The following is a 9,403-nucleotide window of genomic DNA, read 5'->3' as shown; positions in this document are numbered from 1 at the left end:
CAGGGGCATCAATGTGGGCACAAGGGAGACCAGGGGAAGACAAAGCCATGTCAATAGTACTTCTTTTTCCATCAACTCTGTTCCTTAATCACCCTGGTCTTAATGCGCCTTTCTATCCAACAGGCCAATATTTCCCCAATGAGCTAGCCCTAAACAAACATCTACCTGCATCTTGCACACTCGCTCTCACAGAGCTGCCCTCATCCATTTAAGCCAATAGCAAAGGTCTTCATTACAGAGTGTGTGACTAGAGGATTGGGGAAAGCTTGTCCTTATTGATGGTGTCTCCATTGTCTTTTCCTCATTGAAAAAAAAAACAAAAAACACTCCTCTCAGTAATTACCTTCTCTTCCTGATTCATGGTCAAGTCACAGCTACTTTAAGTCCTTATAACAGCAATTAGCTTAACGAAAAGAAGGAAAAAAAAAATGTAACTACAAGCTGGCCTAGAGTGAATAATAAGCAGCAATAAAAAAAAGTAATATATTACGATGGAAATGCCTGAGACAAAGTTATGAGTGGTATTACGGCAGCTGCAGCCAAATACAAGAAAGAGCATTACACAACCCTCTGAGTCAGTTAGTGACTCACAAGCTAGTTTTCTAATAGTGTGTGTAGTATTTCTAAATATAATGAATAGCCATTTGTATTTCAAAGAACAAGTAATAAAAAAATAACGCAGTGAGCAAAGCAAATGTGTAATACAGCAAACAGCATTCCAATGAGTAAGACACTAAAAAAGGACAAACATAAATGGGGAAAGTGAACTGGCATTAAACTGGCATTAAGAATGCAGGCCCACCTGAGCACTGTTTAAGACAACTGTGGCAGAAACCTCATCTTCACTGACTTAATTAGCAATATCCCACAGTAAGCATCTCAGGGTGTGGGTAGGAGGACCTGAGGGAGAGCAGACTGTCTTTGTGTCGATTGGAGTAAATGGCTGGCCTCCCTGATGAGCTCCCATCAGCTCTTGGAGCCTCCTGCCGTCACATCCCACTTGATGGTAATTATTTAGAAGGCAAGCACTTGGCAAATGTCATTATTTAGATTTGGGGGTTTATTAACAAATCCTACCGCAAATTACCATCATGGCCACAAAATTCTGCGTCACCGCATGTTTTCAGTTTAGCAGGGTATTTAATACTAACGTTTTAAATTAGCATAGCCATAGTTTAGTTAATTTGAATGCACTGTTGCTAATAAGACCTTATGCTGGGCTGTTTCTTGCGCAAACCAGTAAACATATTTCAAGACTACAATCACCTGATCTGCTTCAAACAAGAACGAATACTACATGTGAGGCAATATTAAAATATAGAAGAAAAAAAAAACGATCACTGAATAATTAAAAAAAAGTACAATTTTAAAAAGACAATCAGTCAAATTTGTTGTAGAACTTTTCTTTTTCAAACATGATGCAAATTACACGCAAGCCTATTTTTCACAAAACCATTGCTTTAGACAGATCATAAGATTCTGATGTGTAGTAAGTTTTACTTTTACGAATGGCTGCTATAATGCAATGGACAGATGGTGCTGTATGCTGTAAAATGCCACATGAAATACAAAGCCAAGCAGGCGCCAACAGAAGTATAACAATGAGGTAAGAAGAACTGTGTAAAAGAAATACTGTCATTGCGCTGCTGATCTTTTGATGTTCGTTTTGAAGTGCTAAACTAAAGTACTCAAAGTGAAAACATTTTAACATCTTTTAATTTGCTTCAATATGGTTTGTTTTTGTCACGTAAGTTGTTTTCATTGTCATATTGTCATTACAGAGAGAGAGAGAGAGAGAGAGAGAGAGAGAGAGAGAGAGAGAGAGAGAGAGAGAGAGCAGTCATTATCGTCAGCAATTCAGAGGTAAGTTATATACATATTTTTTCTTCAATCCCCAAATATTGCATTGACCCAATGTAGTAATTTTTTCTGTCATTTTGCCGGTGCAAACCTTGCACAGCCCTATAGTAAAACTGAAGCAAATAGTAAATCAATCTGAAAATAACAAGAAAAATTCAAGTAAAACATATGACTTCATTACAAAATGTGTGTAATTGTTGAGTCACACTCTAAATGTTGTTAACCTGTACAACTGCACACTATATGGATGTCAAGCTGTCTAAGCAAGTCAAGGGGTGGCAGACAGACACCTCATGCAACACATACAGCAGAGACCTTGGTTTTCTCCATCTGATTTGGTTCGCTTCTACATTATACAAAGTGTAACAATCATCATCTACCCTCAAACTCTTCAGTGGCGTGATGTGGAAGCTTACTACCTGATGCTGTCTGACTGTGAGTGACACTTAAAGGTGCCATTATCTGCTTCTCAGTCATGCCTGTACAACCTACAAACAAATGGGGTTTGTCTAAAGACAAGAAGAACCAACTGGCTTCTTGAAATGTTTATGTTGGGTGGTTCATCTTATGGGTTTCTCAAACAGGGCCGAAATTAGCAGTCTGCTAACCAATTAGTCGAACGACAAAAAAATCAATCATAATTCTGATAACGGATGAATAATTCAAGACAATAACAATGCAAATTTTAGGGCTTGTTCATTTCCAACTCAAATCATTGTACATTGAATACCTCTTCACTTCTGGTCAAAGTAAACAGCTAATTTATGTCTTAAATTAGCTTAACTTAATTGTTATCTAAAATTGTCATTTCTTGTTTCAAACAATTATAAACATTACATGACTACTAATTAATCTAACCGATTAATTAATATAATTTGTCACGATAAATTTAAATGATTTAAAACCAAAGATGAAAAAACTAAATGAGAAATGGAGGGTTCCATAAAACAATATGCAATACACATATAAAAATAAATGGTAAAGAGTGAATATGACGAATGAGATGCTATATAGCGATAACCATTTTTGTGTACTGTTCATGTGGGTGATCCGCATCAAAGTGAATTATTCTTAAGTAATGATGCTACATCCTAATATGGCTGTTTGGTGAATGTAAAGACAGCCTAACAGAGTCACAGGAGGGAGTAGAGGAGAGAAGCAGGAGAAGAGGATGAAGAGAAAAAAGGGAAAAGAGTACTAAGCCCCTCAGGAATTGTAGCACACAGAGACTTCTATTTATAGAGGTGGGACTAGAGCGGAAAAATGACAGGCATCTACTCTCTACCTGGAGCACCACTGCGCTCACAGAAACACAAACAAACACACCCAAACATATGCATATTGATACACTTTTGTAAATAATTTCTCTCTTCCTTTTCTCAAGATCATTCTTGCTTTATTTCCACTATTTTCTTTCTTCCTCTCTACCATATACACTTAAACGTACATGCCCCAAAAATCCTCCCCAGACATGCACCATTCCTTTTAGCAGAATGAGAGCAAGAGACAGAGGCAGCAAGAAACAGAGAGATAAGGGGGGCAGAGAGGTGTAGGTGTCTGTTGGCAGGGAGCATAGCCTTGCATATAATTTGACGAGCAAGACTCAATCTATATCTGTTAACAAAACTCTAGTGCTAGGTGGAAGCTGTTGACAGCAAATAAACAACATGGGGATACACTTCCTCTGAGCTTAAAGTGGAAGCATGGCAACAGTTGACAACAAACATCTCTGTGCCTGTGCTGTAACTTATAAAAGCATTTATATGGAACATCAATCTGTCCTATGACATCTGTCACACCATCACAAGCTGGTGAACTGCAATGTGGAGACAACTCTACTACTTGAACCTTTGCCTCCTGCTTAATGAATTCCCCAGTAACTCACCAAACTTGAATGTTAAATAATGGAGGTTGTACAACTTGAGCCACTTATTAATTAGAAGTTTGAGTTTGTATACTCCATATTCGAGGTATCATATCATTTAATGACTTTTTAACACATTAGTTTTTATGTTATAGCCACATCTTTAAAAAGGGTTGCTTGCTTCTGCATAGTCACCTCACAAATTCCCACGTTATTATACACATACATAGATGCTGTTTTTATGTACAGTTTCTGGCCTACAATCTTTATTATGCCCATATTAAATCTTTTATTCATTTTGAATCACAAAATTCAAATTTGAACCATAATAAATTCCCCCAAACCGCATATCCGTTTGTTGCATGAGCAGCATATCCATTTAATAATCATCATTCATTGTGCTGAGGTTGTTTTTTTATTGCTGTCATTAACAAACACAAAATCAAGGTAGGTAGACATGAAGTCAAAAACTAAAAGGCAGCCTTTTTTTATTGATGAAATACAGCATGGCCCATTCAACAACACTGAGCCATCTATTGAAGAAAAACAAGGCAGAATTTGGCACAAAAACAAAGGAATATGTGGGGAAAAGAGATACAGGCAACGGATGCTTCCAGTGCTCACACAGAGTTTTTATCTCTCCTTGGTGCTGGAAACGTCTGCTAATGAAGACACAATATGCTAAAAAAATTTAAGGTATCTTTGGCTTATATGAAATTCAAATGAACTCCTCATTATTCTGTGGACCCAGGACCAAAAGTGTTTTTGGTAACATGCAAATGCCCCATAATTAAAAGTGTATGGAATACGCTTGATCATCACTCAACTCCCTCAAGCTTAAATCCACTCAAACTCTGAAGTTGATTATTATTGTTATTGTTACTAGAATTACATGCATGTCTGTTGTATGACCTATGTTGCTTTACACACATTGTCACAAAAGGCAATGTGCAGTGTTATACCAGTTAGAGGATGCCAGTGAGGGTGGAGGGAGTTAAGAGGCTTAGCACCACAGGCAGATCCCCCTAGCTGGGCCCTGCTGGCTACCTCTGGGCCCACTCCATGCCCACATTAAGCTAGGTTTATGGTAGCCGCGGTGTTCCCTGCGCGAGGGGAGCGAGCCATAAAATGACGTCAGCACGGCTGTTGTTTCCAGCGCGGCGCGTGGTCGTGCACCTCTGAATTTTTTTAACTACACGCACACACACACACACACACACACACACACACACACACACACGTATATATATATATATATATATATATATATATATATATATATATATAGGTCAAGAGATCAAGAGGTGTTCTGCATATATATATATATATATACATACATACACACACACACACACACACATATATATATATATATATATATATATATATATATATATATATATGCAGAACACCTCTTGACCTAAGATTTCTATCTTCAAGTTCAAATGCAGTCTTATTTTCCTATTCAAGCAAAATATATTCTTATGCATTTCAATATGCAACAGCAGACTGTTTATGAAGCCATTACTGAGTTATAACATATCCCAAGCTGGACCCAGATATAATCAATAAATGATGCCTGCCACATGAAATGTAATTTATTTTTGCTTTGATATTTTATTTTCTCATTCATTAATGGAACATAGAGAATGGGGCAGGGGTGGCAGTAAAGAGGAGGGGTGCAACAGATTATTAATTTGCGTATCTTGTGGTTCTTCAGTCCCATAATGGCCTGTGAGTCTTTGGTGCTTTGGGGAACTTGTATGGCTTGTAAGTAAAAATGAAGCTTGAGGTTATTCCACAGTGTATCAATCAGTGCGACTGAGGCTTGAAGATGCATGAAACAAACCGGTGGGTTGGGGAGCTGGAAGGGAGGAGGGGAGTAGTGTTTTTTTTTTTCCCAGAGCAAAGGGGTCAGAAGAAATTCAGTATAATTCTCTTCCCTTGTTGCCATGCATAAAGCTTCTGTCAACAGACCTGGACCATCTGTCTTGTTATTTACCACATCCTTGTTTTTCCAGAACCCAAAACTCCACTTCATGATTCAGTGAAGAGCTGAATTCATGAATAAAATAAAGTGATCACCAGTAATTAAGAGGCATAGTTTAAAGAACTATGCAGAAGAAACATTTGTGAAGCTTTCTGGACTTCAACACATTTATGAATAAAATCTTTCCATTATTTGTGTTCAGAAAAGGGGTAATTGAGGAAGACATGTTAATTTGACTAACCAGATGAAAAAGTTATTGCATGTCAAACAAAAACAAACATGTTACAGTAAATACATCCCACAGTCTTTGGTGTCTGTAAACTAGCTATATAGTTATATTACAAAGCCCATCGTTTTTAGAGTAAACTATTTATTTGTGACTGTCTGGGCCTATAAGTAGGTATATCTTGTTTAGAGAGATAAGCAACTCATTTAAATGCATCTGAAAGCCCCACGCCCCACCCAAAATCTTTCCAGAACTATGCATTAAAAAGTGTGTACCATGTTTAACTGTCAGGGACAAGTCAGAGAGTTATGGAGGTGAAGTGAGTTAAAATGAAAGAGGAATTTAAGTGATTAAACTAGTACACACAAAAAGACTCACTAACCATGCATAGCGAATGGCTCTCACACCTAAAGTGAGGGCATCGTCTTTAATCAGAGGGTTATTTATTGACTCCCATTTACAAAGCCATAATACTAGTGATCAAGCCCCTCAACCGTAAAATGCAATAAACTAGGGAAGTGTTTTGTGAACAAAGGCAAATAACAAGGCCCCACACATCATTATGTTCCCTTCATATCCCATTAGATTAGCTCCAAATGGGTTTTAGGTTAAGGAAGCCATGACATATACAGCCAGGGTCATGGGTAAGAATGTCAAATTATCATTACATGCTCCTCATTCTACTGTATGAATACTCAGCACTTCGCCCTATACCACTCACACCAACCAGAGGCTAAACTGAATCAATGCACTAGGGATGCACCGATTTATCAGCCGAACATCGGTTGTGTCACATTTATTTTGCGCTGGCTAAACGTTATGTTGGTTATTTGTGGTCGGACTTGGACAACAGTAGCAAGCAAGCTACTGATTTGGAGAAGAAGCCACTGGCTGGACACAACTCTGGCATGTTGTAAGAGGGCAAAGGGTGCCATGTGCAGGTGTGGTTTGTTTTCATGTTTGCTTTCAGTGAGTGGCTGTTTAGCTCTACGTCTTGCATCTTGAATAAGAAGAGAAATAGACAACTGAAACGAGGCAGAGATACCTATCTTTGTAAAGAAAAACATGCATCTTATTAAGTAGTAGGCTATGAGGTACCATTCATTTTGTTCTCCTTTTATCACTAATATTCTGAAGAGGAGGCGCACAGTATGATAATCTTTGTTTTGTAAAGAGGCCCATAGTGCACCTTTAATGAATGAACGTATTCTAATCTCTATGAAAAACACAGAAGGTGAAAGAGTCCTATGTTTGTATTGATTCATTATTTATTTTTGCTTTTCTAATCACTTTTACATTTACTTTATGTTTTACAAAAACAAGGTTTTTGTTGGGCTATGTAAGTACTGAAACACTCTTCTCATTAAGTAGTTGTATAGACTCAATTTGAAATGGGCAAGGGGAAAGAAACAAAATTTGAATTTGCGAATGTTATGTTACATACAGCTGACTAGGCAGAGTCTATTCTTAACATTGGCAGTGTTGCTTTGATGCTCTTTCTATAGATTAAGCCAGTGGTTCCCAACCTGGGGTCAGGGGACCCCTCAGGGGGGCGCCAAAGATCACAGGGGGTGCGCAAGTCTTTATCTGGTTTGAGGTTGAGGTAAAAAAAAAAATTATGATAATACACCAGAATAGATAATGTATACAAAAGTCTGTATAAAAACTATATTTTTTGTACTTACTTAAAATTGTAGGCAGGCTACTTAGTAGGCCAAACCTCCGGGACCTCTTAACCTGTGGCCCTTGCTGTCATCAGGTCAGCTGCTAGCTGCTATCATCCTCGTTTTTCCTGCCGCCACGGCATCATTATTTTATGAAAGAAACATGACGGAACATGACACGTAAAAGTGCTGATGACTCCTCTTATCAAAAAAGAAAGTAAGGCTCTATCTCGAGAGTTACCTCAACTTCGGTTTTATTGAAGGACAAGACAATTGTCGGCCAGAATGTATCATTTGTGGCGAGAAGCTAGCTAATGACAGCATGAAAGCCAAGCAAAATGAAACGACACCAAGAAACAAAACACCAGCAGACTGTTGGTGAAGGCCAGGACTTTTTTGAGAGGAAAAAGCAACATGCATTATCAAAAAGATCAACGAACATCAGAAAAGCATTCGAAAGAGCCGGCAGTGATTTACACAGAGCCACGGAGGCGTCATTTGAGCGTTCGCTATTAATTGCCAAGGCTAAAAAGCCACACACTATTGGAGAGCACCTAATCAAACCCGCCTGCCTGAAAATTGTAGAGAGACTGTGTGGCCCACAGGTGGTGGATAAAGTGAAAACCGTCCGACTCTCTGACAACAAATTGATAAAATGGCTGAAGATTGTCAAAACCAGCTGCACAAGACACTTAGAAATGTTCCCTTTGCCATTCAGTTGGATGAAACGACAACAGTGTCAGACGAGTCCGTGCTCATCGTTTATGTGCAATATATTCACGGTGAGGACTTGAAACAAGACATTCTTATGTCTACCAATCTAACCACAACAACAACAGGACAAGATATTTTTATGGCTGTTGACTCTTACCTCTCATCAAACAACCTGCCCTACGAGAATCTTGTTGCATGCTGCACTGATGGCGCTGCAGCGATGATGGGGAAAAAACAAGGGATTTAACAGCCGATTGAAGGAAAAAGCCCCGGGAATGCGCAATTTTTCACTCTATGTTACATTGCCAAGCCTTAGCCAGTAAAAAACTTTCAGAAGACCTCAGTGACACCCTGGCAACTGTTGTTAAAGTTGTAAACTTCATCAAAGCTTGCCCTACGAACAAGAGACTGTTTGCCCAGCTGTGTGAGGATGAAGCGCATCAAACACTGCTGTTACACACAGAGGTACGTTGGTTGTTGCGTGGACAAGTGCTTGTGCATTTTATGGAACTGCAGGAAAAAGTAAAGGAATTCTTGCAAGATCACAATCGACAACTGTGCGAACAGCTGACTGATGCATTCCGGGTCAAAGCGGCATACCTAGCAGACGTATTTGCTCTCTATAATGAGACAAACAAGCGGATGCAAGGCCCCGAATCAAACGTAATGCAGTGCAAAGACGCTCTCAGCGCTTTTGTGCGCAAAATCAAATACAGAGTTGGGAAAATGTCAAAAGGAGAGCTGCAACAATTTCCACTGCTGATGAAACAGTCTGGTGGCACTGTGCGTGCGTCTTTACGCACTGAGTTTATCCGACACATGAACTTGCTCCAGGAGGAAATTAAGTCCCGTTTTGCTGATGTTGACGAGTACTTATCAAAAGAGTCGTGGGTGATGGACACCTACATTTCCAGCATGGAGGGAGTGGACTATATCGGCTGTGGAAGATGAGCTTGCTGAACTTCAAGCTGATTCTGCGTCAAAGAAATATTTCCAGGAAAACGGATATAAAAAGTTTTGGATCGTCAAAGGACACGCTGTTGCACCAAGACTGGCCAAACACGCAATTACAAGGATTGTTCTCC

At 39.0% G+C, this 9,403-nt stretch overlaps 1 protein-coding gene across 1 annotated transcript in view; it reads right to left on the bottom strand.

Annotated features, from left to right (window-relative positions):
• diaph2 (diaphanous-related formin 2) overlaps positions 1-9,403 on the bottom strand; it is a 412,425-nt gene that overhangs the window by 351,847 nt on the left and 51,175 nt on the right. The gene's annotated exons all lie outside the window — the stretch shown is intronic.

The sequence above is a fragment of the Sander vitreus genome, chromosome 10 (assembly GCF_031162955.1).
Source record: "Sander vitreus isolate 19-12246 chromosome 10, sanVit1, whole genome shotgun sequence".
Taxonomy (NCBI): domain Eukaryota; kingdom Metazoa; phylum Chordata; class Actinopteri; order Perciformes; family Percidae; genus Sander; species Sander vitreus.
Note: the sequence above shows the minus strand (reverse complement) of the source record. Positions and strands in the feature narration are given on the sequence as shown.